This window comes from Peromyscus maniculatus, chromosome 9 (assembly GCF_049852395.1).
Source record: "Peromyscus maniculatus bairdii isolate BWxNUB_F1_BW_parent chromosome 9, HU_Pman_BW_mat_3.1, whole genome shotgun sequence".
Taxonomy (NCBI): Eukaryota; Metazoa; Chordata; class Mammalia; order Rodentia; family Cricetidae; genus Peromyscus; species Peromyscus maniculatus.
Window position 1 is genome coordinate 34227224 of NC_134860.1, and position 26680 is coordinate 34253903.

The 26680-nt window shown below is 51.1% G+C and overlaps 1 long non-coding RNA gene across 1 annotated transcript in view; it reads left to right on the forward strand.

Moving 5' to 3' along the window:
- The window catches only part of LOC107403027 (uncharacterized), an 80725-nt gene that overhangs the window by 23165 nt on the left and 30880 nt on the right, over positions 1 to 26680 (forward strand). The window contains exon 3 of the long non-coding RNA XR_013042265.1: positions 2105 to 2217. This is a non-coding gene — a long non-coding RNA (uncharacterized LOC107403027). The remainder of the gene's footprint in view (positions 1 to 2104; positions 2218 to 26680) is intronic.

Below are 26680 nucleotides of genomic sequence, written 5' to 3' on the forward strand. Positions count from 1 at the left end.
CCACCGCCCGGCTACACCTCCTTTCTTGAGGACTGGCTGCCTTTGCCTCTTAGGTCATGTGTGGGTACTTAGAGTGAGAGACAGAGAGGGTAGGTGGAGATGGGGTGTCTATGAAGAACCTCCCAGCATTCCTGTAATACCCATGATACAGGTACTCACTCATGAGGGAGGCATGGACAGCTTGCCTTGGAGAAAGGGGGTAAAAGCCCCATCCAGCCTGGATGGGACAGGAGAAAACAATGCTCTCCGTGGCCTGGGGTCTTTTCAAGATCTTGAGGTGTGTGGAGTTTGGGAAGCTGTGGGAGGGTTCTTTAGAAGGAATAGTTCCTAGCAGAAAGCTAGAGGACAAGGGCTTGGTTGACAGAGGTCTCAGCTCAGCATTGACGGAGGCCTGACCCCGGCTTTCCCACTTCCACAGTGCCTCAGTTTCCTCGTATGTAATGCAGGGATGATGGGTAATAAACCCACTGCTGTGATTGTGGGAAGGTAAGGACAGCAAAATGCGAAAAGGACAAGGTGTCGGGGAGCAGAAATGGGACCAGCTCCAGGAGGCCCAAACTTAGTTCATCTGCCTGTTCACTGCTGTGGATTAGTCCTGGGTCATAGGAATTGCTCACAAAACATCAGTTAGGTGAAAGAATGAAAAATAGGAAACTATCATGGCTCAGATGATATCAGTCCCTTCCAGGGCAAGGAGGAGTTTATTTTACAGGTGGAGAAACCAAGACCCAGGGGATAACATGTGCCCAGAGCTTAAGGTACATGGCAAGTTGGTGACCAAGCAAAACCTTGAAGTGAGGCTCTGCTACCTTTATTGAAGTTCTGAGGGAGGTGTTGGTCCCTTCTTCATGTGCTTATATTTGTGTGCATATGTGTGTGTTTCGGGAAGTCGGGGTCTCTTCCCAGGGCTTCTTTTTGATGGAAGGCCTGCGTGGGCTAATGGCCTTGTCCTACTTACTAGGGTTACTGCATAGCTGGAATTCTTGCAGGGAAACGGCACCTTCCAGACTGGAGTTCTGCTGCCATGCAGCCAAGTGGCTCCAGCTCTTTATTTGACAAGAGGGTGTCTGGAGGTGGCTATCAGATTAGCCAAGGCTAGAAGGGTGCTTTCTTACCCTCCGGCTGGCCTTTCCCAAGCCAGGGCACCAAATCCTGGCTGCAGGCTTGTTGTACAGCAGCTGTTGGAAGCTCTTCCACGTGGATCCAAGAATGACTCCCAGTGTGGCTAGTGGAGCAACCAAGGCAGATGAGTTGTAACAGGCACTGGCCAGAAACAGAGTTTCAGGTCTGCCCAGACACCTGAGTCAGAGTCTCTGCTGGTAGAATCTGGCCACCCATGCTCATAAATGCTCTTCCTATGTTGAGCAAAGTTTCGACACTGCCCCTTTACCCTGTCCTCAAGAAAAAGATGACACACACACCCCCAGGAGAATCTAAGGGCTGTAATAAAGAGGTGGGTTTTCCCAATGGATGCAGAAACCTAATGAAGCTCTTTGCTTGTTTATTCTACCATACACTTACCCACCCACATACTTGTCCATCTGTCCACCTATCTGTCCACTCACACACTCATCTGTTTACCCACCCATGTGTCTATCCACCTATTCACCCACTCACCCATCCATCTATTAACCATCCATCTATTAACTCACCCATCCATCTATTAACCACCCTATTCACCCACTCATTCATCTACCCAGCTACCCACTCATCCATCCATCCATCCATCCATCCATCCATCCATCCATCCATCCACCCACCCATTCAACCATCCCTCCACAGTCCTTCCACTTGCTTGGTTTTGTCTAGAACATGACAGTTGTACTGAAACATTGAAGTGGGAAAGCCCCCACTGCCAGCTTGCCTAGAAGTACCAACCACGTTTTTCTGTCCCCCTGATTGCACAGGTGGGTTGGTGATTCTTCAGAACAGCCATGTGTATGTGTCCAAGCATGTGTTACTAGAACCCAAGCCTAGGAAGCCACTGTGGAACAGTGTGTCCAAAGAGCAGGCATGGGAAATGGATGAATTTGTGCCAGGCATTTTCATGCATGTTATGGTGTCTTATCTTAACCTGCCCTTCTCCTTTATTCTCATTTTACAGATGGGGGCAGCTGAAGACTGAGGACTCAAAGGCTATTAACCCCGAAGAGTCAGAGCCAAGACTAGAGTGTGGTCAATTCCTCTGACCCCAGAGTCCTGGTGGCCCTTTTCTTGGTAGGCCTGGGGATAACTGTTAGAAGTGAGAGGCAGATTGCTTTTGGAAGTAATTACCTTTGCTGCCTAGACATGAGTGGGCTGCCTGTAAAGCATTAAAATTACTGTCATTGAAGCTGTTGTAAGTAGAGATCAGGATCCTATGGCTGTGGTAGTGGCCTTGTGTGAGCATAGGGGCAGGATGGAGATGGGGTAACCTTAGGGCCTGTTCCTGGATCAGGGCCTCGTAGATGAAAGGTCTGTAGCCAGTTGCTTGTCTGTGGATACTCTTCGGGGTTCTTGCCAGCTCCAAGTGGGAGAGGTGTCCAGAGAGCTGTAATTGGAGCTGAGACCATAGGCCTGAGAGGTGCTCACCACAGTGTCAAGTGCAGACACGCCCCAGTGTTGAGGACCTGGTGAGTCAGTCTCTCAAATGCAATGCCTTCTTTGAGTGCCATGCCCCACCCCAGCGCCAGGAAGGAAATGGTGTTGTCGGGGTTTCACATGTGTGGTCTCCTCTGGGCCTCTCCAGAGCCTCAGGAGGGGAGAAATAGTATAAATTATGAAGAAGTAGAATCCGAGGTTCCCAGTATCGTGTGGCTTACTCATGGCCATCTTGCCACGGCAGATGGGACCTGACCCCGCCTTTGGGAGTGTCGGTTTAACTTCCTGATCATTCTAGGGGAAGATATGAGAGCCGAAGATGGGCTTTGAGAGGCCAGGGTCACAAGCAGCAGAGGCCTGGAGGGGTCCTGGGTCTCCCTAACTGACCATGCCGTACCTTCCATTAGCCTCTCTGAGCAGTCTTTGAAGGGTGGGTTGCTGCCCTCCCTGCCAGGCTGGTGGGCAGTGCTCAGATTTTGCTTTGGTGCCCATCCTTGGACCCTCCTCCCACAGAGAGGTTGGTTCTTTATAGCCTTCCTGTGAATCTGAGCAGGTCTGTGACTTTCGTATCCAGTGAGTGCGGCAAAGGGAACCCTAACCTTAACCCTAACCTAGCTTCCTAGTTTCCACCACATCACTAGGACACTTGCTCCTGAAGGCCTCGGTTGAGTACGAAGTGTCCCCTCCCAGGCTGCCATGTCCAGAGGAAGCTCAAGGCACAGAGGCCATGCCAGAGGCCCACAGTCCCAGAGGAGCACAGTTACCAAGCCTTCCTGGCTGCTGGAGTTTTCCAACTAAGACCCTAGACACTGTGGCACAGAACCACGTCATCTCTGCTGTGCACCATCTGAACCCCAGGCCCACAGAGCTAGACACCTAGTTAAACTGCTCTATGCTAGAGAGTTTGAGGGCTTTATCACGCAATAGATGGCCAAGGCAGCTGTGGTAGATGGAACACCTCATGTGGTCACACAGGAGCTCCCCCCCCCCCAGGCCATTCGCCCCATGTTTAGGAGTGAGGTTGAGCTCCAACTATCAGGGCAAAACATTGCTTACACTGGAGGCCCCGAGACTGGGGGAATCTGCATTTCCTGAGAGTTGGATTTCAGCTTCCGCTGCCCACTCTCCATTGTGGGTCTGCTGAGCCCTTGGGTGGATGACTTAGACCCCCTGATGCCTTTCCACCCTCCCTGAACTGGGAGGGCTTGGGCAGGTGAGTGAACTCAGCTTCTGTAGTCTGTGAGCTAGGGAGACCCACCTTCCTCCCTCACAGGCCACTGTCAGAGCTGAGTGTGGGGTTACAAAGCGCTCGCTCGTTGTCCCTGAGGTCACCCTCTTCCCGACACTTGGGACAGGGCACAGGGCTTAATAGGTTACAAAGCACTCACTTTCTGTTCCTCCCAGTAACCCCGTGAGGTATGTCAGTACGATCCCACCGACCAAATGAGGAGACTCAGGTTGGGGCACGTGTCCCTGTGACCAGGGTCTCAGCAGCGGACTCCAGGCTCAGCATATTTCTGCTCTCGTGGGATTTCCCTCCGCAGTCTCTAAGGGTTCCTGGCTGACTTGCCTAGTCCCACCATCCCCTCTGCTTCCTCCTGGCTCTGCGCTTTTGGGGACTGTCACTTGGGTCTTTTTGGATAACTCTCTTCTTTCTTGGGTCTCCAGGTTCTTATTTATGAAATGAGGGAGACTGGGCAGGTGGCAAAGGTCTTCTTCAGCTCCCAGAATCTTAGGTAGGTTTCAAATCTGACAGTGGCTTGTCCAAGATGCCTACTGCTCTTCTCCTGGTAGACCCAGATATTCTGTGTCTGTAGGAAATTGGGGGATGGTGGAGGGGGGGGCGGCGGCGTGCGTGCACGGTCATACCCAGCTTGGTTCTATTTAGCCTCAAGTTGCTCTTGATAGAGTGACAGAATAATGGCTTGGTCTCTGGAGTATCTTTCGGGGCCGTGGGTTCCTTAGCAGTTACTTCTGATGGTCTATCCCCTGCTGCTTGATCCCCCCACCTACATTCCCAATCGGGTGTTACCCAATCTGTCTCACTGATCTGGCTAGGATCTCACTTATCCCAGGCAGCCTTCCTGGGCATGCACTGTGAGGCCCCTCATTCATTTTCCCACAGTGCTTGGGATCCCCTAAGACCCTAGTTAGATCTCAGTCTGTTCTTAAACTGCCTGTTTGATCCCTTCTCCAGCTCTCCAGGCCCAAGAAGGCATGGCCCAGACCTGCCTGCCCGCTCAGCTTCCCCAGAGCTCTACACAAGACAGGAACCAATCAGGATTGCTTGGTCAAACTATGTTGCCAAATGACTTGTTAAAATGTGTGTGTGTGTGTGTGTGTGTGTGTGTGTGTGTGTGTGTGTGTGAGAGAGAGAGAGAGAGAGAGAGAGAGAGAGAGAGAGAGAGAGAGAGAGAGAGAGAGAAGAGAGGACCTCTTATCTTGTGGGAGCCAGTTCTTACCTTCCACCATATGGGTCCTGGGAATTGAACTCTGGCCATCAGGCTTAACAGCAAGCACCTTTACCCGTTTTTACCCACCTTTACACCTTTACTGAGCCATCTCACGGGTCATAAATGAAATTTGATAAGAAATAAACAATGAAAACAAGATTGTTCCATTCTTAAAACTCTCCAGCTTCATCTGCCCAAGCCTAAAACTGGGCCAGGGAAGGAGATATTACAAATAATAGTATTTTGGCCTCTGTGAGATTACTTTGTGTGTTTGGGTTTTGTTTTGTTTTAAGTCAGGGTTTCTCTGTATAGTTTTGGAGCCTGTTCTGGAACTCACTCTGTAGATCAGGCTGCCCTCAAACTCACAGAGATCCACCTGTCTCTGCTTCCTGAGTACTGGGATTAAAGGCGTATGCCACCGCCGCCGCCACCACCACCACCACCACCACCACCTGGCTGGGATCACTTTTGTTGAACAGTTTGCTGGTATGGTGTCATCTTTCTGTCTATTCTGTGTCATTCTATAATGAAGACTGCCAGGAAAAATGTCTGCTTTACAACCAGAAGCAGTTATGACTTTCCCAAGCATGGGGCTTTATAAAGTTATTTGTTATATGTCATGGACGTTATGTAACTGATTGAATATCCCCTGTTGCACTTGCTACCAGGAAGCTCAGGTCTAAAAACTGACACTTTGAATAGCGTTTAAGACTTGGAGTCTCTGTCTTATTTATCAGTCAGATTTTCAATTCTTGTGTTAACTACTAATTTGTAATTTGTATTTCATTGCTTTGTGTTCCCTTATGAGTCCTTTATGGATTGGGGTATGTCCCCAGTCATTGGGGCAAAGCAAGACTTAATTAAGTGTACACACAAAATGCTTACTCCAGTGCACAATGTCACCAGCTGACCCAGGACTTGACCTATAGGCTGGAGAGAGCTGGTGCTGGCTTCTGAGCCATGTCTTGCTGCAGGCTCCAGCCACACAGACCCCTGGCAGCCTAGTCCATGTTCTATGGGCTGTGACGTGCTAGGCCTTACAATGGATGGCTGTCCCCGACAAGCAGAGGTCTGGGTCCCAACCATCCTCTGGTGTTTCTGGCTTCACCACACTGTACTGACAACCTGCTGGCCTCGCTCGACTTCCTGACTCCACTTCAGGTCTCTCTGCATTGCCACTTAGAAGTATTCCTGAGAAACTGCCACAGCTCTATGCTGTGCTAAGCCACCTCCTAGTCCTTTGGGTGCTGTGTGGTTTGCGTGGTCACAAGACTAGACCAACTATGGCTTGTCGGTATGTCTCCGGCCTGGGCCTGAGCAGCTGCTGCTGATGAGAGGGCAGGTGTGATGGTCAGCTGAGACAGGGCTGAGCTCACACTAATTGCTTCTCAAGAAGGGTGCTTAGCTTGAGAGCCCCACTTCCCAGACAAGAAAACTGAGGCTTAGAGAGATGAAGTATGCCCTCAAGGTCAAAGGACAGGGGGCTTTGCCTTCCACTTGGTGCTGAGTATCCTCTGTCACACCCCCTCCCTCCCCAAATACTACGGTTTGGATGAGACCGGAGAGCTTCTAGTCACTTGGCTAGGAGGTCCTCGGAAGGGTGTAGTGTCACCACTCTGGTGCCACAGTGTAGTCCCTCCCCTTTTCTCTACAGAGCACCATGGAAGAATGGGATTCCGGCCATGTGTGCTGATGGCCACCTGCTGTAGAAACTGGGGGATGAGTGGAAGGAGGTGTTTGGGGCCTGGGGACAAGGAGTCTTTCTGGGACAGACTTCCTTATGGCCTCTGCCTGCATTCAGTACTGTGCCCTCTGTCCTCTCCACAAAGCCAATTAGAGCAGGTCATTTAGGACTTGACGGTAACAGGATCTGCAAGAGCCCCATCCCTAGCCTGGGAATCAAGGCAGCTGGTGTCCATCCCTGTTTGCGTGACCTCCAACCTGTCCCTTGACTCTGACAGCGTGAGTTTTGTCACCTGTTAAATAATGGGATCTGAGTTCTTACCTCCCTCCCTCCCTCTGTGATAAGCAGAATCTGTTTGCTGTGAAATGTTTTCCATCTCACATCTGAAATCACGGCTCAGAAGTGACTCCCAGGGGCTGTCTGGGTACCTCCTTGTACTACCTCTCATTGTTGAAAGCACAAACCCCTCCAAAAAAACAAAAGGCTTCGGTGTATTAGGATTCCCTCATGCAGCTGTGGTGTTTGAATTGGAAATTTCTGCAGAGGGTTGGTTTCTGCTTGCTGTCACACCACGAGGATCGGCTATGGTCTTGTGCCTTTCTCTAAATATTTATTGAGCGCCCGTTCCTTGCTCGGAGGCCCAGCGTGCAGCACTGGAGCGGGAGAGGCCCTAAGGCGTCATGTAGGGGGAGTTCTGCCTTTGTCCTGGCTCTGCAACTCCTCACTTGGATGTCCGTGGGCAGGTCATCTCCCTCATGGGCCTGAGCTATCCCATGTGATGTGGGGTTCCTGATGAGAAAATATAATGAGCTGAGCAACAGCGGCTGAGATACCAAGTGTGGTTATTGTTTTAGTAGGAACAATAGAAAGGCACGGGCCTTGCTCCTGTGGTAGTCATAGTTCAGGAAGTGCTTAGTTATGATTCTCAGGGTCGGGAAAGAAGCCAGAGTGGGATTCTGAGGACACATGGTGACAGTGAAGCTTTCTGCTGCTGGTTGTGGCTTTCTTGCTTAATTGTGAGTCCTACTCAGTACTACCGAAGGAAGGAAGGTGTACAGGGGATTTAGAGAAGTCCCTGATGAGACTCAGTGGAGACACAGTTGCTTACTCACTCGTTCTGTAGATGGGGGGGTTAGGGAAGGAAAAGGAGTATGATGGTGGAGGGTTCTTCAGAGGGCCTCTGGTAGAATAGGCTGGGTGTATAAAGGATTTCGAGAAAATCCAAAGCAAGAGACACACAGAGGCCAGCATGTGCCTGGTGGGAAAAGGGCCAGCAGGGCCAGTTTCTCCCTAAGTCAACAATCCAACTCTTACCTTTTGCTCATGGTATAGAGCACCCCCACGCCCTGCCTCACCCTCATCAAGTTATGATGTGGGGAAGCAGATCAGACTCAAAAGTTGGGGTTTCCAGACAAGAAGGTGTGTGTGTGTGTGTGTGTGTGTGTGTGTGTGTGTGTGTGTGTGTGAGTGAGAATGGGGTAGACAGTGGAGTGTGTCGTGGGCTATTTGGGCAACTGGACACATGTCCAGACACGATGGGATGAAGCCTCCATTTCACCTAAAAATGGGTCTCAAGACTCAGACAGTCTATGTGGAGCACCCTCAGTTCCTGGCTTCTAAATGCTCACCCTGAGTATGGATGGACATTCACTTCTACACCCTGCATTTTTTCTTCCCAGCTGTTGTACCCTGTGTGATCATTCATTCCCTGACTCCTGGTTGGGTTTAGCCAGTGTGGCCTGTTAGATATCAGCTTCTGCATTACTCACTACATGGTGGCCTAAAACGGCCTCCTGAACTTCGGCAGGCTGAAACCACCACAGCCGGATTGTACTTCTGGAAGCCGGGTCAGGCTCACCACAGAGATGGCTTGCCTCTGTGCCATGGCCCCTAGGAACTCTGGCTGGGATGCCCTCATCTGAAGGCCACTCCCACCTCTACGCCTTCCAGGTGACCATGGCGCTGACTCTACAGACCAGCTAAGGTGGCATGGGAGCCCCTGTATGTCCTTTCTGCATGTGGCTGCTTGGGCTCCCTTCCGGCATGGTGGCTCCTCTAGAAGATGCATTGCTTTTGTGAACGAAAGTCTGAAGCTAGTTTATGTCACTCCTGTTCTGTTCCAATCACAGATGGACTCAGATTCAAGAAAGGGTGAAGTCCTGTTGAAAGCAGAGTGTGTGGGCCCAGAAACATGAGACAGACATTTGACAAATGTGACCTGCCCCAGTGTTTGTCTATGTATGTGTATGTGTGTCTACATGTATGGAGGCCAGAGGATGGTATTAGGTGTCTTCCTCAATCACATGCCACCTTATTTTTTAGACAGGGTCTCTCGCTGAATCTGGAGCTTACCAATTTGACTAGACTGGATGACCAGTGAGCCCCAGGGATCCACTTGTCTCCCTCCTGCTAGAGTTTGGGTTACAGGTACATGCTGCCATGCCTTTTTTTAAAAAAATTATTTTTATTTAAATATTTAATATCGGACAGGACTGTCATGATGTAGGTGCAAACCTGGCCTCAGTGTTCCCGAGGACCCTCAGTGAATGCCTGGAGGATGAAGGATTCAAACCCATCTCTCCCAGCTGCATGCCCTGTGTCTTTTTTTTTTTTTTTTTTTGATTTCTCTGTGTAGCTTTGTGCCTTTCCTGGAACTCACTCTGAAGCCCAGAGATCCACCTGCCTCTGCCTCCCGAGTGCTGGGATTAAAGGCGTGCACCACCACCACTGCCCGGCTTGCCCTGTGTCCTTTTCCAGCGTACGGCTCACAGTTTGTAGCCGTCAGCCCAGCAGAGCCTAGTAAGCCCTGGGATTGGTTCCCCTGGAGCTTTCAAATACTCAAATACCCTCTCTGCCTGCTAGACCCCGTTTTTCTGGTCACATGTGACTTTGTAGGTGTCATTTATAGGTTGGGAACTCCTTGGGTTCTGGCAAGCCCCTGGTCTTTCCTTTTAGCCAGGGAGAGAGCCAGCACAGGGAGGTGAGTGACATGCCCCCACGCATGCTCATAATTACTTGGGTCTCCAGGTTCAACACTGTTGAGCCCAGATGGACAGATGGGGGAATACAGCACAGAGAGGGGACGACACTAAGGCCTAGCTCACAGCCACACAGCAGGTGAGAGGAGAGTTTCAAGTCTGGCAACTACTCTGCATACCAGAGTAACCTCTAACGTCCTGGAGGGCTTCGCTACTCACCTACAGAAGAGTGACAGACAGGGCTGATGGTGTTGATGGTGGCCTAGCCATGATGGTGGCGGTCAGGGCACAGGTGAAAATGATGGAGACAATGGGGACGGTGGTAGTGTTGACGGTGATAACCATGGCCATGGGAATCATGGTGGCTATGATGGCTGTGGTGGTAGCTGTGGGGAGATGATGGTCAAGATGATGGCACTGATACACACGGTTATGCGCATGATGATGATGATGATGATGGTGGTGGTGGTGGATGATAATGATGATAAAGCAACAGTACCCTGAACATTTACTACACTTCAAATACTTGGCACATATTATCTTAATTGATCTTTCTTCTTTCTAAGTATGCACAAAATTTTGGAGGGTCCCTCTGTAGTGGGTAGCTTTGACCAGCTTTGACCTGGAAGTACTACCCCCATTGAGGCTTCCGGCAACTGTCATGCCTATGAGGCAGGGCCGAGACAGGAGCCTTTAAGACCTGAGATCCTGATGTGCCGGCTCTCTTGGTTCCTGGATCGTGGACCCTGAAGTTAGACCGAGCAGAGTTCTCCAGAGAATACCGCCGGACTGCACTTCACCTTTCCCGGACCCTGTAACCTATTTCTTTACTTGTACGTTACCCCACACAATAAACCTCCCTTTTAACTACGTAGAGTGGCCTTAATACTTCCACCAGTATCCCTCCCTTTGGGTCATGTACAGGGAGTCTTGAGGAAGAGGCCTCTTTAGTGAGTGCTACAGTGTCCTCACTTGCTTATCCACTGCTCTTAGCATCCTTGTGATGAAGGTCATGGCTGAGGTGACACTGGGCTGCAGAAGTGTCACAGTATCGGGAGGCAGAACCAGGATGTCACGCGTCTCTGGTAGATTTTTCTCCTCTCGTGCTGCCTGCATCCTTGTCACCCGACATCAACGAGAGTTGGGGATATAATTCAGCTGGTTGAGTACGTGCCTCGCATGCATGTCGGGCCAGCACTGCATTAACCAAGTGTGATGGAACATGCCTAAAAGCTGCCATTCAAGACATGGAGGCAGGAGGACCAGTTCATGGCCACTGTCACTACAAAGTGAATTTGAGGCCAGCCTAGGCTCCATGATATCTCAAAGAACAAAACCACAAAAACACACTCAACCAAACCAACCAACCAACCACCAAGCAAGCGAGCAAGCAAGCAAAACAAAAAAAGAGATGGAGGTGGCATTCAGATCAGATAACTCACCTGCACCAACGGCGGCCCAGGGCACAGACTGGGAAATGTTTACTAATTGAGCCGTTGAGAGGGTGACTGTTGAGGACAGAGTGGCCAGTGGGGAGGCCAGCTGCCACAGTCCCTGCTGAGCAGTGGCTCCTTCCACTGGGATGCTTTCTGTTTACTTCAAGGGAAAAACACCAAACAGAGCATCTGTGACAGCGGAGCTGGGCTTCGTGATAATTCTATTCCCAGATCAAATCACAGCTCAGGGAGTGCACTATCATCAACGTGATTACCTTGGGGGACAGAGACAGGCAGTTTTTATTAAATGAGACAATCTTGCTAAAAGGAAGCCTTACATTAGACTTTAGGCCTTAAATAATATTAGTGTCAGGAGATGACAAACTTCAGCACAGTGAGAGCATGCTGCCTAGGAGCCATGCTTCAGGGGAGGCCCCAGGGGCTAAAGAATCCAGAGGTGGCGGCAGACAGAGCAACTCTCTGGCCCAGTGACCACATATAACTGGGCTGTGGTTGACAGAGCAGTTCAGGGCCCTCAGGAGCCCTCCCGATCTGTTCTTTCCTACCTTAGGGACAGTGACCCTGCACTAGGCAGGCTCCAGTAGAGGCAAGATCTGGTTTCTAGGCTGGGCGCGACTTCCATCCCTGCAGCATGCTGGGCTGTCCTGGGAAGCCTGTAAAGAGGTCTGAGCCAGCAGCATGCAAGGTGTGCCATGGAGACACAAAGACCTAGCAAGTTCCGCTTCAAGTCCTGATTTACTGACCCCATGACCTTGGCCATGTTAGACAATCTCTGTGGATGTCCACTTCCTTGGCAATGATGTCACACCCTTGTTCTGGGGACAAAATGAATGAGTCCACATTGTTCCCCAAGGACAGTGCCTGGCACACAGGACATGCCCATCTCTTACTCTGTCTTGTGTTTCTGTCCCTGACCTGTTCCTCTTGCTCCTGAAACATTCCCGCTATAGCTTGGGTCTGGAGTGTTCTCTAAAGGCCCCTGTTAAATGTTTGGGCCCCACCAGCTCACAGAGCTATTGGGAGTGGTGATATATGGAAGAAATTAGGTCATTAGTAATGTGTCTTTGAAGAGGCCGTGGGGAATCCTGCATTCCCTTCTCTCTTTGCTTCTAGCTAGCACAAAATGAGCAGTTCGCCCCATCATACATCTCCAACACAGTGTGCTGTTTTATGAATATAACAAGGCCAAGCCATCATGGATTGGAGCCTCTGGAACTCTGAGTTAAAACCAACCCTTCTGATTTGCCTCAGATATTGATTATGGCACCAGAAAACTGACTAGCAATTGTCCACATGCTCTTCTCCTGAGAAAGGCTGATGGGCTGTCGGAGGGCGAGGTTCTCCAGGGCCTTGAGAGAGTAGGTACTTCAGGCCTGATTCTATCCATGCACATCTGGCCTTGTTCATTCCCTCAAAGCAGCTTGGGGAGGTCTCCCAGGAGTCTAGGGCCAGACTGAATAGCCTCTTTCCTGGGTCTGAGTGATTCCTAGGACAGTAGAAAATGCCCTGAGAGGGAACAATGGGCTCCTTGGGATAGATAACCACCTATGAATGAGACTTACAGATCAAACTGGCTACTGTCCTAGAAGATGCTTAGTCTGGAGACCCCTGGGCCTGGGTGGGTGGAGGCCCTTGCCAGGGTGCCAGGGGTCTAGAGCATCAGGCTGCATCTCACGTTCTTGCTGAGAGGCCATGGGCAATCGCAGCCTGTGGGTGGTCTACAGAGTAGGTGGTGTGTGTCAATGTGTATGGAGGAAGCTTCATAGGTTTCCTCAGGGCTTTCTCAATCCTGTCCTTTCCAGTTTCAGTTGGGGGGGGGCATAGAGCCTGGGTGCTCCTTTGGGAACTTGCCCATGTCTCAGTGGATTTAATGCTTTATGGGGCACTGACAGCCAGGGCATCAGAGTATGTGGGGGTCACCTAGGGAGATGTGGTAGGGTCAGCCTACAACCTCTGGCCCTGGGTTCCTGCCAGGCCTCCTCTAGGTGGCATCATGCCTGTTAGGCTATCACACCTTCTTAGGTCAAGGCCTGCCTCTGCCACCCCATATATCATCAGAGCCTAAGAAATCACTTGCCTCCATTCTTGAAGTGTGCTGGCACTGTCCTTGTTTTGTCTGGAACACAAGATCCTTAAAACTTAACAGAAAGGGGCCGGGCGTTGGTGGCGCACGCCTTTAATCCCAGCACTCGGGAGGCAGAGCCAGGCGGATCTCTGTGAGTTCGAGGCCAGCCTGGGCTACCAAGTGAGCTCCAGGAAAGGCGCAAAGCTACACAGAGAAACCCTGTCTCGAAAAACCAAAAAAAAAACAAAAAAAAAAACAAAAAAAACAAAAAAAAAAACTTAACAGAAGGTACTCGGATCATCGTCGCCCCCTCAAGGTTCTCATGAGGACACCTGTGCACCTACCCAGCCCCACATGAGGCTTAGAAGAAGGTGCTGTGGAAGGCTGGAGACAGGTAAAGGAAGAGGTGCCCTTTGGAGCAGCCAGCCAAGGGAACACTGTGTACACCGAGATGTCAACAGACCGGTAAGGGTGTGAGTCTGATCAATGGCTGACTTCTGTCTCCAGAAGGGTCAGGGAGTCTCCATGAAGGGACAGTTTGGGTAAGGAATGAGGATGCATAGACATTTTGGAGAGAGGTCCAGGACATTCACAAGTGGATGTGGTGGTCATTTGGAGCGGCTCTGTTGAGAAGGTGGCTTGGGAGCTCTGATGTAGGGCTACATCATTGAGCTTTACTGATGATGTTACTCTGCTTCAAGGATAGGCATGGTCTGCCACCATCTCCACTCTTGGGAGGGAGGAGATGCTGTCCTTGGTCCTCAGACAGACTCCTCCTCAGACTCACACCAGGGTGGCTTGAAGGATGAACACCCCTGCTGGTTGATTATCCTCAGAGTACCATGCTGTGATGTTGTAGACAAGCAACCTCAGAGGGTCAGCTTAGAGACTCCTAACTTCACAGTCTGTTGTAATGACTTAAGGGGTGTGGTCCCAGGTGCCTGGAGGCTGTTGTGAGCCCAAGCACAAGGTCCAGGCTTTCTGCCAAGACATGGCTAGGGCTGGCCTGGGCCCTGAGTCCTGGGAGGAGCTAGCTGCTCCTGTCACTCTCCTAGACGTGTGTGCCAGAAACAACCTTGCTGTCACCACTGGCTGCTCCCTGTCATTCTGTCCTGACCAAATATGGAGGGACATTTTAGGATGGGAAGTCCTGAGAGCCCTTCCATCTGTTGGCTGCCGTAAATCACAGCGCCCCTCACCTGTTCACGTTTTCATTAGACATTTCTAAACCCTATTCCTTGTGATTAGTGTGTGTGTGTGTGTGTGTGTGTGTGTGTGTGTGTGTGTGTGTGTGTGTATGTGTGTGATGGTGTGTGAATGCTAGGGTGCATGTGTGGAGGTCAGAGGGCAGCCTTTGGGAGACACTTCTCTCTTACTGTGTTTCTGGAGACTGAACTCAGATTGTCAAGCACTCGTGTGCGAGTACTTTTACCCAGTGAACCATCGTGCCAGCCTGCCGGTCGCTGTTATTCAGCAGAAGTGCCCCCCTACTCTAGGCATGTCTCCTTACCCATGTTACCTACCTGTCAGCCTGCCTCTTTCTCCCAGACCAAGGGATGTTTCTGAATTACCTTAGTTCCTGGCTGGGCTAGCAGCGCAGGCTGGGGCAGTGCGGCCCAGCTCTGATCTCCCAGAGTCCTTCCTCCATGCAGGCCACATCTGGGACTCCACCTCAGTTTTTACAGCATGAAACTTGGTCTAGAGAGAAGGACGGATGTAGGTGGACTCTGCTGAGGCCGTTCCCTCACAGAACCCCAACTGCACGCGGTATGCAGGCCCAGTCAGGTCCTTTACAGAGGGCAAATGCTGGCTCTGGAGTGAGATGGTGTGTGTTCAGCTTCCATCTTTGCTGCTTGCAAGCGTGGCGGTGCAGGCAGGTGGCTCGGCCTCTGTTCTCTCCTCTCTAAACCGAGCTTTGCAACCATCATCCTGCACAGATTTACAGTGTGGATGAGTTACATTGACACACGGTGGCTGTACGCTCATTCCGTTATGAGTGACTGTGGCCCACCTGGAGAAGCCCGGGTATGGGGTATGAATGATTGGCAGCCTGAGGAGAGAGGCGGCAGGGTGGAAGGGCAAAGGGCTTGGGTACAGCCTGGTTGCCTGCATTTGAATCCTGTCATGGGTCTTACAATGGGACCCAAGGACATGTGATGGTCTGGGCTCCAGTAAAGATAGCTGTAAAGTGCGGGTTGAATGACAGCAGCTCTCTTGTGGGATACTTAGACCCAAGTTGGTGTGCTAATGCAGGTGAGGTTGGTCCCAGGTGCGTGGCAAGCTCTAAATAAAAGTAAGTGCTTGGCAGGTGGGGAAATGGTCTTGTATGGAACAGGACTTATTATTGTAAGTGGGGGCCATTTATATTCTATTTCACTTTAGTCTGAAGCCAAGGCACACTCTTATGTAGTCCCCTTCCTCACCTCTAGATTTAGGCTTCCTGTGCCTTCGATGTCTTTGCTCATTACTGGAGACCCTTGGCCACCATCGTCTTGACCCAGCATTTATCAGCCCACTGAGCCTTCCATAACGGAAGTGTTGAGGGTACCTGTATCCTTCAGGAAGCAGGGCCAAGCTAAGCCTGCTTCATCAACCTTGGTGGTTGTTATGGGCCCCTGGGGGAATCGATGCTCTTTACTGTCAAGGCCACCAATTTTCTCCCTTTCTGTCCTCTGCAGCCTGTCTGTCCACTCAGCACCTTGGCAGGAAGCTGGCCAGTTTCCCCCCAGTTCTGCTTCTGTTTGGCTCCTGTTTGCCTGCTGAGCTGGGGGTGGGGGTGGGGGGCTGTCAAGAGCAACTTCATTCTCTTTCTGTAGAGTGCTGAGCCGGCAAGCAGGATCAGTGCCCAGCCATTGCTCTGCTGTGACGAGGGCCAGAGTGCACCCTTGAAGAAGACGTGTCCTTCTTCACCATCACAGGCAGCCAGGCGGGCAAGGCACCTCAGTCTCGGGGTGCAGGCCCTGGAGGCAGTAGGCAGTGGGGGTGAGTCAACAGTGAGGCCTCGAGGCTGGGGAGGAAGCCGAGTTGGTTCCTCCAGGAGCTCAGTACAGAATGCGCCGGACTGCAGTGATTCTCAACGTGTGGGTCACGACCCCCAAGGGAGGGGGTAGCATATCAGATATTTACATCACGAGTCATAACAGTAGCAAAATTACAGTTATGAAGTAGTAATGAAATAACTTTATGATTGGGGGTCACCACAACAAGAGGAGCTGTATTGAAGGGTTGCAGCATTAGGAAGGTTGAGAACCACTGCTCTAGACTGAGGTTACCATTGCTGCTCTTAAAGAAGAGATACGACTTCACACTCCTATGGCCTCCCAGGGCCCTGAGAGTCTGCTGCTGTGTCGTTCTCCTGTGGGGTGGCCACTATTGCCAATGTCACCACCACCCCTTGTCTGCTGGGGACAGAGGACATTCTTCTCATTGCTTGTCCTCTGCACAGTTGCCCTTCACCTTAGAAACCACAGGGTCTTCCTAGGCACAGGAGAGTCTGCTTTTCTTGCTTATGGTTCCTCCATGGCCTTACAGGTCAAGTCCCAATCTCTGAGCTTGTCCTTGAATTATCAGGGTTCTTGGCCTGGGGGTGGCGGCAGTGGTAATCAGAGAAGACTTCCTGGAGGAAGTGAAAACTAGGTTGAAGGACAATCAAGAGTAATGCCACATGCTCACAGGAAAGGCACTGTGGGACAACAGCAGCTGAGGCCCTTCCTGAGAGGCCCCACCCTCCCTGTCCTCTATGCCTGTGGGATTTCTGAGAGGAAGCAGAGCCGTGGGGCCTTGCTTCCGCTCCTGTACAAGACATTCTGGGAAGTACCATAGTATGGCAGAGGGTGGGTAGCATCCACACAGGAAGGGAGCACACCCGACTGGATTTGTTGAGTCCAGATAAACGGCCCCAGGAAGACCCAAAGAGGACGCCCTCACTGAGCTTGCAGCCTCCGGGGTGTGGACGACAGCCTTTGGAGCATTGGAGATGCACAGGCCCAGATAGATGCCAACACCAATAGCCTGGACTTTTGTTTTTGTTTCTCAAGACAGGGTTTCTCTGTGTAGCTTTGCGCCTTTCCTGGAACTCACTCTGTAGACCAGGCTGGCCTTGAACTCACAGAGATCCGCCTGCCTCTGCCTCCCGAGTGCTGGGTTTAAAAGGCGTGTGCCTACGCCGCCCGGCTCAATAGCCTGGCTTCAAGAGGTTGAAGGAGGCGGTTCTCCAAAGCATGACAGCAGGGGACAGGGCAGGGCAGCCACTCGTGTCCTCCTCGGTGGACACACACAGCCTCTGCAGGGAGCTCCCGTGGAGAGGGCAGAAAAGGGCCTCTATTCTTTCTTCCAAACCATCTTTCTGAACTTAGGCAACTCACCCTTCAGTGGCAAAGGCAGAGGACGTGCCACATTGAAGAAGCTAGGTGTCCTAAACCGAGTTATTCAGAAAACAGGAAGGATCTGTCTTGTGGTGCAAAGTAAACTAACTCCCCCTGGGGGCTATTTGGGTCAAACTCAGATTCCAGCTCGAGGGTATGAGGAAGACTAGTTGTCATGTTGCAGCTGATACTGGATGTGGGGCATTGCTTCTTCTTTTTGGGTCCTCAATCTTCCTATCTGTGCAATGGGAATCTTAGCAATAACCTTCTGTTTCTAAGGCGTTTGGAGTGTCAAATAAGATCATGAAAGTATAAGTATATGGTGCCTGAGGAGCTGTGTGTTGGCCACGCTGGTGGGAGTGTGTGTGGGGAGCAGGTTTGGCCTCAGCCCTCATGAAGCTTATGGTCTGGTAGGAAGGTAAATCAGTAACAAGATTAGGAAACTCCACATGGAAAGGTCTCTGACAGGGACATACAGTTGAGGCATCGAGTAGGGCATAGTAGAAATGCTGCATCCAGGGAGGACTTCCTAATGGAGGCAGCTTCAGCTGAGACCTGTGAGGGAGAAGTGGGTGGAACAGGGTGATGTTTCGGGCTGGGGTCAGGGAGAAGATGGAAGTTCCCTTGAATGGCTTTAACTGGCCCAACATCTTTCAGATGTTGTCCTGGGAAATCTGGTCTAAGCTGGTGAGGGTCAGAACTTGACAGTGTATCCTGGAATGATGGAGAAGGGCGGACTCTGCCTGGGAAATGCAATGACGAATCTTAAGAATTCCAGAAGTCAGCACTGAGGGAGCCCACAAGCTCAAACAGTCTGCCTCTGTGAGGGCTGGGGATGCAGCTCAATGGTAGAGCACCTGCCTAGTGTGTGTAAAGTCCTGGGTTCTATCCCGTTCAACCCCATAGCACAGCCCCCAAAATAGGTGTGCCTCTCTTGCTTATGCAAACACGGAATGGAGCAAGAATGATGAAATACCACCCCCTCCAAGTAGCTTTCCTGGATTCCTCCTGACAGGAATAAGTTGTAACTTTTGGGAGCCCTACCCTGGATACATTTGTATACCTTCATTTCCTTTAGCTTATGGAAGCCTTGAGTCCCCCACCACCACCACTGTCTGCTTCACCCAGCCCTTGACCCAGATGGCAAGCCTCCGGGTGGGGATTGTTCTTTGTGTCTGCCTCAATACCCTGTGTGACCCTTGGTTTAGGAAGAGCAGAGAACGATATGTCAAAGGAGACTTCAAAGACTTCCCTTGTGCACACAGCAGCCGGCCCTGGCCCAGTCAGTGTAAGACAGAGTAGCTGGTTCTGAGTCTCCAGCAAGGGATGCACACATTCCCATGGGGCTTGTGAGTCAAAGCCATTGTTCTGAGCCACTGGTTGGCAGTTGTTTGTCTGTGGTGGCCTAGTGACAAGTTCTAGTGTCTTCCAGCATGTCCCTTGTCCCTACTGAAGAGGGGCTTTTAGAAAAATTACCCTACCCTGGAAAAATGAGAATTTCTGTACCCAGAGATTGGCTAATGGAGACTCCCATCCCTTGTCATAGAACTAACGTTCAGAGATAGCCTTGGAATCCATTTTTAGTATCATATAAATTAAACACCTTTATTGGCTGTTGGAGGTCAGGGAGGTGATGAAGTCCTAGAGGCAGAAGGGAGCCATCCTGCTTCATCAGGGACCTGTTCATTTTCCTCTGGGTTTCCGTGGCCACCAATCATCTGTCAGGTGCTGCCCATGACCTTGGAAGTCTTAGGCTTTCTGAAGCTGGGGTGGAAAGCAGAGAGAAAGATAGGGAGGAGGGATCTGATAGGGTGGAGATTGGGCCTTACCAGTGTGTACAAATGGCCGTGCCAGACTGAAACATCAAGGGGCTCCATGGTGCACGTTCACTGGTCTTGCACCCAGGGTATGCATGTACGCATAAGGAATCATGGCGCTCTATGTGTAGGGAGCTGTATACTGAGCTGGGGAAGGTGGAATGGAAAGCGGGGTACTCTTCATCACTGAGACCTGGCCTCTGGTTCTTTGGAGGGGCTTCTGTGAGGGGAAGGCATGGTATAGGGAAATGAGCATGCTCAGATTCCCAGAGTTGAGCACCCTTGATTTCTGGACTGGAGTCCAGGAGACTCAGTTTCCACCCATGGTCCCAGAAAATCCACATTCTCCTCTGCATCTTGGTTCCTGTGTTTCAGAGAACTGGAGCCTCTGACCCCCAGATGCCATGGTAGGACAAGACAGAACTTGGTCCCAAGGACTCCCTTGGAACTGAATCCAGGGTCCCTAGCCTGGGGCTATCAATGCTCAGAGAGACCATTTGGAGGCCATTTTGGCCTCTACTGGCTTTTGGTAGACATCAATGCCCCAAGGGGTCTCTCTCTCTCTCTCTCTCTCTCTCTCTCTCTCTCTCTCTCTCTCTCTCTCTCTCTCTCTCTCTCACACACACACACACACACACACACACACACACACACACACACCAGGGCATTTTGGGCAGGGAACTTTCCAGTCTTCCATACGCTTCCTCCCATACCTGCTCAGTAGTACTGAGGAGACCTGGCCACAGTCTCCGCTGTCTGGACAGATGGAGATGCTCCATGAGCAAGCGCCTATGTGGGATCTGGGGACTGGCCTTGCTGTGGCCCCTCTCTGCCTTGACTGCAGCCTTTGAATTTTCCATCTAATAGATCTTAGTTGTCACTAACTGGGACATAAGCCAGTGCAGTAAGGAGGGGCAGAGGGACATCTCTGTAAGGACTCTGCAGACACATAGACCTGGGCTAGGTTAGGCAGTGTGACCCTGCACAGCCCATTTCATCTTTCTGGACCATTCTCTTTCCCATTTTTGCCAAAGTCTCATCAGGAAGAAATGAGAAGGGCCCAGGCCTGTCCCAGAACCTGGCAAAGATGTCACACCCAATGACCCTTGCTGCCTTCCCCTGGAGACTTAGTGGATCATGACAGGCTTTGGGTCCTTGCCAGGGGGTAATGGAAGAAATCTCATTTTGGGAGCACTGGCTAGGTGACTCCCCTTGCTGCTAGCTAGCCCTGTCAACTTTGGGTCCTATTGTTTAGGCCTCAGGTCATGTTTGGCTTTGAGTGAGTTCCATGTTGATCTCTGTGAGGGCATGAGGAGGGGCTGGTTCCCTGAAGGCAAGTGGTAGCCACCTTTCTCCATGACCTGCATGGGTGCCTGAAACAACCCCAAATTCAGTGGCAGGGATGGACTCTGGCCTTTTGCACACAAGTGTCCTGAACAGGAATCTATAGTTTGTTCCAGGGTTCCTCTTGGTGGTGGGGAAACTGAGGCATGGGAGGGGATGATGAGTGGTGTAGACAGGAGACTCAGGACAGGAATAGGGAAGGCTGGGTTGGAACCCAGGACAGGGAGGGAACAGAGATCCAAGGGAGGGACCAGCCTCACTGGAACTGTAGTGAGAAGTCTGGGTGATGCAGGGCACAAAAGAGGACTGGGGTGAGCGGAACCCTAGGCCAGCGGTTCTCAACCTTCCTAACGCTGCAACCCTTTAGTACACAGTTCCTCATGATGTGGTGACCCCCAACCATAAAATTGTCTCATTGCTACTTCATAGCTGTAATTTTGCTACTGTTATGAACCGTAATGTAAATATCTGATATGCAGCCCACAGAGGGGTCGCCACCCACAGGTCGAGAACACTGCCCCAGGCTGAGGCTAACAGCGGCACAGCCTGGAAGAACAAGGGAACCAGCCACGCTGGGGATGGCATGACAGTTTTTGAGTGTCTGGGATGATCCAGGCTCCCTGCTCAGCACTGGTTCATTCCAGTCACCCCACCCATGCCCAAGAGCCAGCCAGTGCTGCCGGGCAGACTGTAGTCTAGTGCCATTCTCCGGTCATCTGGGGCCAGGGCCCCGGGATAAGACTCAGTTGCAGGGACACAGCACGCCTCAAGGCTGCAGGTGGCCTTTGTGGCCTCTGCGCCCTGGCTTTGTTTTCCCCAAGTGGCTACACAGAGGGGAGGAGGGAGGGAGGCAGGGCGGCCTTTGCATGTGGCAGCAAATTTGGGCCATTGATTTCCATTTCTTTCCTGCTCAAATGATCCAGGCCGGCTGCTGCTGGGGGTGGGGGCGGAGGGGGGTGCTCTTTAGCATTTTAAGTTTGCAGATAATTGGAGGAAAATAAGTCCAATAATGAAATCGCTGCTGGATCACATTCTGATACGTGACAAATCAATTCATTTATGATACCTTCTTTGTCACACTGAGCCATTCTGGCGCTCAGTGGAAACCTCCTACATTAATAAAACTGTTAAATCTATGAAACCCTCCGTTCTGAGCAGCACATCACGCAGCACAAGTTTGAATCATTAAGGGAATAAAACTGATAAATGTGAGTGAGGGGAGTGCCTTTGTCTGGAGAAGGGCTGGCTTTCAGGGCAGATAATTGTCCTCAGCTTCACAGGGGTAGCAGGGGGCGGGGCAGGGGTGGGGCCAGGCACACTTTGGGGGTGGAAACCAGTCTTGACCTTACCAGCGTCTGGAACAAGCTGCTTTAGTAGTGATTTGTGTAGCTTTAAGCTTTTTAAAGGAAGTATGATTTAATAGTGAAGAGAGAAATATAAAGCCTTTATTGAACCCTGTCAAATTCGACTTGGCTTGCCAGAGATTTTTTTTCCCCAAAATGTCTACACTTGTCAGATCACAAACTGTCCAGGGAGGCGTGGCATAATAAATAGGGCGGGGTGGGTGGGTGGGGCTGGGCGCAGGCAGGCTGATCGGCTTCCTGACTAATCTTCTTGTTAGCGGTGTGTCCCTGAGCAGGCTGCTGTACTTCTTTGGGCTCCTGTTTCCTTGAATGTGACTTGGTAACGCGGAAGGGGATCTCACCATGAAGAGCATATAAAAGGAATGTACAAGAAGATGTACGGCAAGCCGGGTGGCGGTGGCGCATGCCTTTAATCCCAGCACTCGGGAGGCAGAGCCAGGCGGATCTCTGTGAGTTCGATGCCAGCCTGGGTTACAGAGTGAGTTCCAGGACAGGCATCAAAGCTACACAGAGAAACCCTGTCTCGAAAAACAAAAACAAAAAAGAAGATGTATGGCAAAGTGCTCTGTAAACTGATAAGTGCAAGGCAGGGGTCAGTAAATGGTCATTTCTGAGCATGGCCCCAGGCAGTTAAGGAATTCTTCAGTTCTCACCGCACCAGAGTAGATGTTTTTGCTGGGTGGGGTGTAGATATTACATGACTATAATGGAATCTGCTGTATGTTCCTGTTCAGTGTACTACACTGATGTCTGTTCCTCGGCTTATTCACAGAATCAGCACAGAGGCCTGGCATCCCAGCATCCCTCACTCAGTCTGGCTTGGCTCAAGAGGGTGGAGTAGGGAGGCCTTACACCCAAGATGCCAGCCAGTGGCACCTGGCTCCCTGCCTGGACAGCCCAGTTCATGGATGCTTAAAGGCCTGGGCCAGGAAGGGCAGGTGGGAACTCTTTTCCCCAAGTGACTGCTTTGCCTTTCTGGTCACTTCTTACTGCACTGACTCTGGAAGCTTCCTGAAGACGTCCCAGCCTTCCCCTAAATTAACCTCCTCTGGGGTCCCTGGAATGGTTGGAGTAGCCAGCCCCATCCTTGGAGGTTGTCTAGTGGGACATCTTCAAAACCACAACTGGAAAAACTCCTCATTGTACAGCACTTGTGTGTGTGTGTTATGCATGCTTAATTGGACAAAACCTTAGGAGATTGTACTTGCCCTTAGCACAGGAAATATGTGTGATTCTGTTCTATTCTAACCTTCTGGCATTTATCCCACCCTAGCCTGTCTTTTTTTTTTTAGTGTGTGAGTGAGTGTGTGTCTGTGTGTGTGTGTGTGTGTGTATGTATGTATGTGTGGTGTGCCCGTGTATGCTTGCATATATGTGTGTTTCTGTGTATGTGCATGTGAGGACTGGAGGTGATATTTAGTGCCTTCCGTGACCGCTCCCTACTTTATTTATTGAGGCAGGCTCTCTCACTCAGTGCAGGGTTCCCCGATTCCAGCTGGTCTGGTCAGCCAGCTTGCCCTGAGGACCCTCCCCTGCCCCACATCTGCCTCCTGCGTGGTAGGATTACTGGTGGCCACCATACCTGCGTGGCTTTTATGTGGGTTTGGGGGATCCAAACTGTGGTTCTCATGCTTGCATGGCCAGCTTCTACCCATGGAGCCCTCTTCCTGGCCACTGCTCTTAGTTTTGTTTTTTTAATATTTATTTATTGGCTGGGTGGTGGTGGAGCACGTCTTTAATCCCAGCTCCCCGGAGACAGAGGCAGGTGGATCTCTGTAGTCTGAGGCCAGCCTGGTCTACAGAGTGAGTTCTAGGACATCCAGGACTGTTATACAGAGAAACCCTGTCTTGAAAAACAAACAAAAAATTATTATTATTATTATTATTATTATGTGTGTGTGTGTGTGTGTGTGTGTGTGTGTGTGTGTGTTGATCACTTGCATGAAGGAGCCTTTGGAGGTAAGAAGTGGTATTGGATTCCCCAGTAACTGGAGTTACAGATAGTTGTGAGCTGCCATGTGGGTGCTAAGAACTGAATCTCTGTCCTCTGCTAGAGCAGTAAGTGCTCTTAACCACTAAACTATCTGCCCAGATCCTGTCCTTCGTCTTTAAAATGCTGCCTTGATCACTAAATTATTTACATGGTCCACTGGTGGATGGGCTACTGGTAGATGGGCCACTGGTGGATGGGTCACTGGTGGATGGGCCACTGGTGGATGGGCCACTGGTGGATGTGGCCAAGAGTTTAGGGAGTTTGGATCTGGCCCACTGCTCATTGACAAGGGACTTTAGCATAAAAGCCACACAGCATGGCCACCTCACTCCACAGGCTGGGCAGGCCTAACTCTCCCAGGCATGTGCCTGCCACAGCCCTTCTCATTGGTCACTCTGTGTAGGACCCAGGGACTGCAGATGGAGGATAGGTTGTCACCGTCAGCCTCTGTCTACCTTCTTGAACAAAGGGCGGAAATGACAAGGTGGCTGAGCCGCTCTCTCTGCTCCACAGAGATCAGAGTGGGGTGGGAGCAGGGAGCCCACGTCTCCGACATAATGAGCCACGCAGCTGCAAACCTGACAGGTCTGTGCTCTGGAGCATCAGGAATCCCTGGCAGCCACCAACACACGTGCTAATTGCCAGCTTGGGCAAGGGCGGCAGCCCTGACATCCATATCAATTATGGCCACTGGCCATGCCTGGGAGACAAAGGTCTCAGAAGTTGTCAGGCTCCAGTGTCAAAGCTCTGTCTGCCAAAGGAAGGACAGAGACAATAGCCACCTATCACTAACCCACTGCCTTGGCAGCCTGTCCCTGGGTGGGGTAGAGCGGAGCCTGACAGGTGAGGGGGCCAACGCAAGGCAGCCAGGCTGCCTCGATGCTTTGACACAATGCCTTCCCAAACCGGGGTGACAGGTTGTTGTCAACTCTTATAGGTGGGGAAATTGCAGGTCCAGCTTTTTATTCGTTCTGGTAAAAGCTTCCTGTGGGGGAAATGGAAATGGCCTCAGGAACATCCCCCACTGGTGGTTTTTATGCTGACAGTTGTGTGGGGAGCATGGAGGCTGAGTGGTGGTTTTCCGGACCTCAGGCCCTGCTCCTGCCCAGTACACTTCCTAACGCAGATTGGGATGAGCTCTCACTGCTGCGACTCCAGTGTTGAAGGGCATCCGAATCACTTGGAGAGCTGTTATAACAGATAGGGGTCCCTTGTCAGTTTCTGTTGAGTCACCCTGGGGGGTGGGGTGTAAACAAGCCTCCAGTGAGCACCAGGTGGAGCTGATGCTGCCAGGCATGTCCAGCCCTCGGCCCTTTAGGCCAGCAGCTCTCAACCCGTGGGTCTCTATCCCATCGGCAAACCTCCATCTCCAAAAATGACCATTCTTTCATGACAGTAGCAAAATTACAGTTATGAAGTAACAACGAAAATTTTATGGTTGGGGGGGTCACCACAACACGAGGAATTGTATTAAAGGGTCGCAGCATCAGGAAGGTGGAGAATCACTGCCTTAGGCCAATGTATTCCAAGACAGCTAAGAATGCAGCCCAACACAAAATCACTAGTATACTTAAGACATTATGAGGGCTTTTTTTTTTCTTCTGGTGCATACATGTTTATGTGTATGGATGTGCACATGTAAGTTCCATATTCATGTGTGTGTGTGTGTTTGTGTGCATGTGGAGGCCCGAGGTCAACGTCATGTGTCTTCCTCCACTGCTCTCTACTTTATTGTATGAGGCATGGTGTCTCACTGAACCTGAAGCTGTCCCACCTTGGAAGCAATCCAAACATTTGTGAACTAGAGACAGGAAATAATGGCATAGCCCCTCACTAGAATACTACTGATCAACACCAAGGAGGTGTTAATAGACACATACATCACCCCTCCCCCACAAAGCATTATACTAGACTAAAAAGTCAGACATAAAAATGTATCATCCAGGGGGCTCAGGTGAGGGTACTTACTACGCAAGCATGAGGGCCTGAGTCTGGATTCCCCAGAACTCACTGGGGGAAACTGAGTCTGGCTGTATACACCAGCAGCCTCAGTGCTGGGGTTGGCGGGGCGTGAGTAGAGACAGGAGGGTCCCGGGACCCTGTTGGCCAGACAGTCTAGCTGAGAAATAGAAAGCTCCAGTTCCTTCTCCAACACCATGTCTGCCTGCATGCCGCCATGCCTTCATGTCCTGCCATGATGATAATGGGCTGAACCTCTGAAACTGTAAGCCACCCCAATTAAATGTTTTCCTTTGTAAGAGCTGCCGTGGTCACGGTGTCTCTTCAGAGCAATAGAAACCCCAAGACAATCGGCTTCTGGAAGTTCTTGCCCAATGAAATATGACAGACAATGCTGTGTGGGTTTCTAGGCCCAGACTTTTAGGAGTTAGCAGTTCCTGGGTCCTAGCTATGGGACCCCACACCAGAACCGAAATTCAGGTGCCATGCTGTACAGAAGTCCCAGGGGCTCACAGGATGACCCATGCAGAGGTGTTTGTGCAGAAGAATCCAGCCCCAGCCTTGGCAGTCCAACCTGCCAGCCTTTGGGTGTGCTGTCCTGGGAGAGGCTCCCACATCTGAC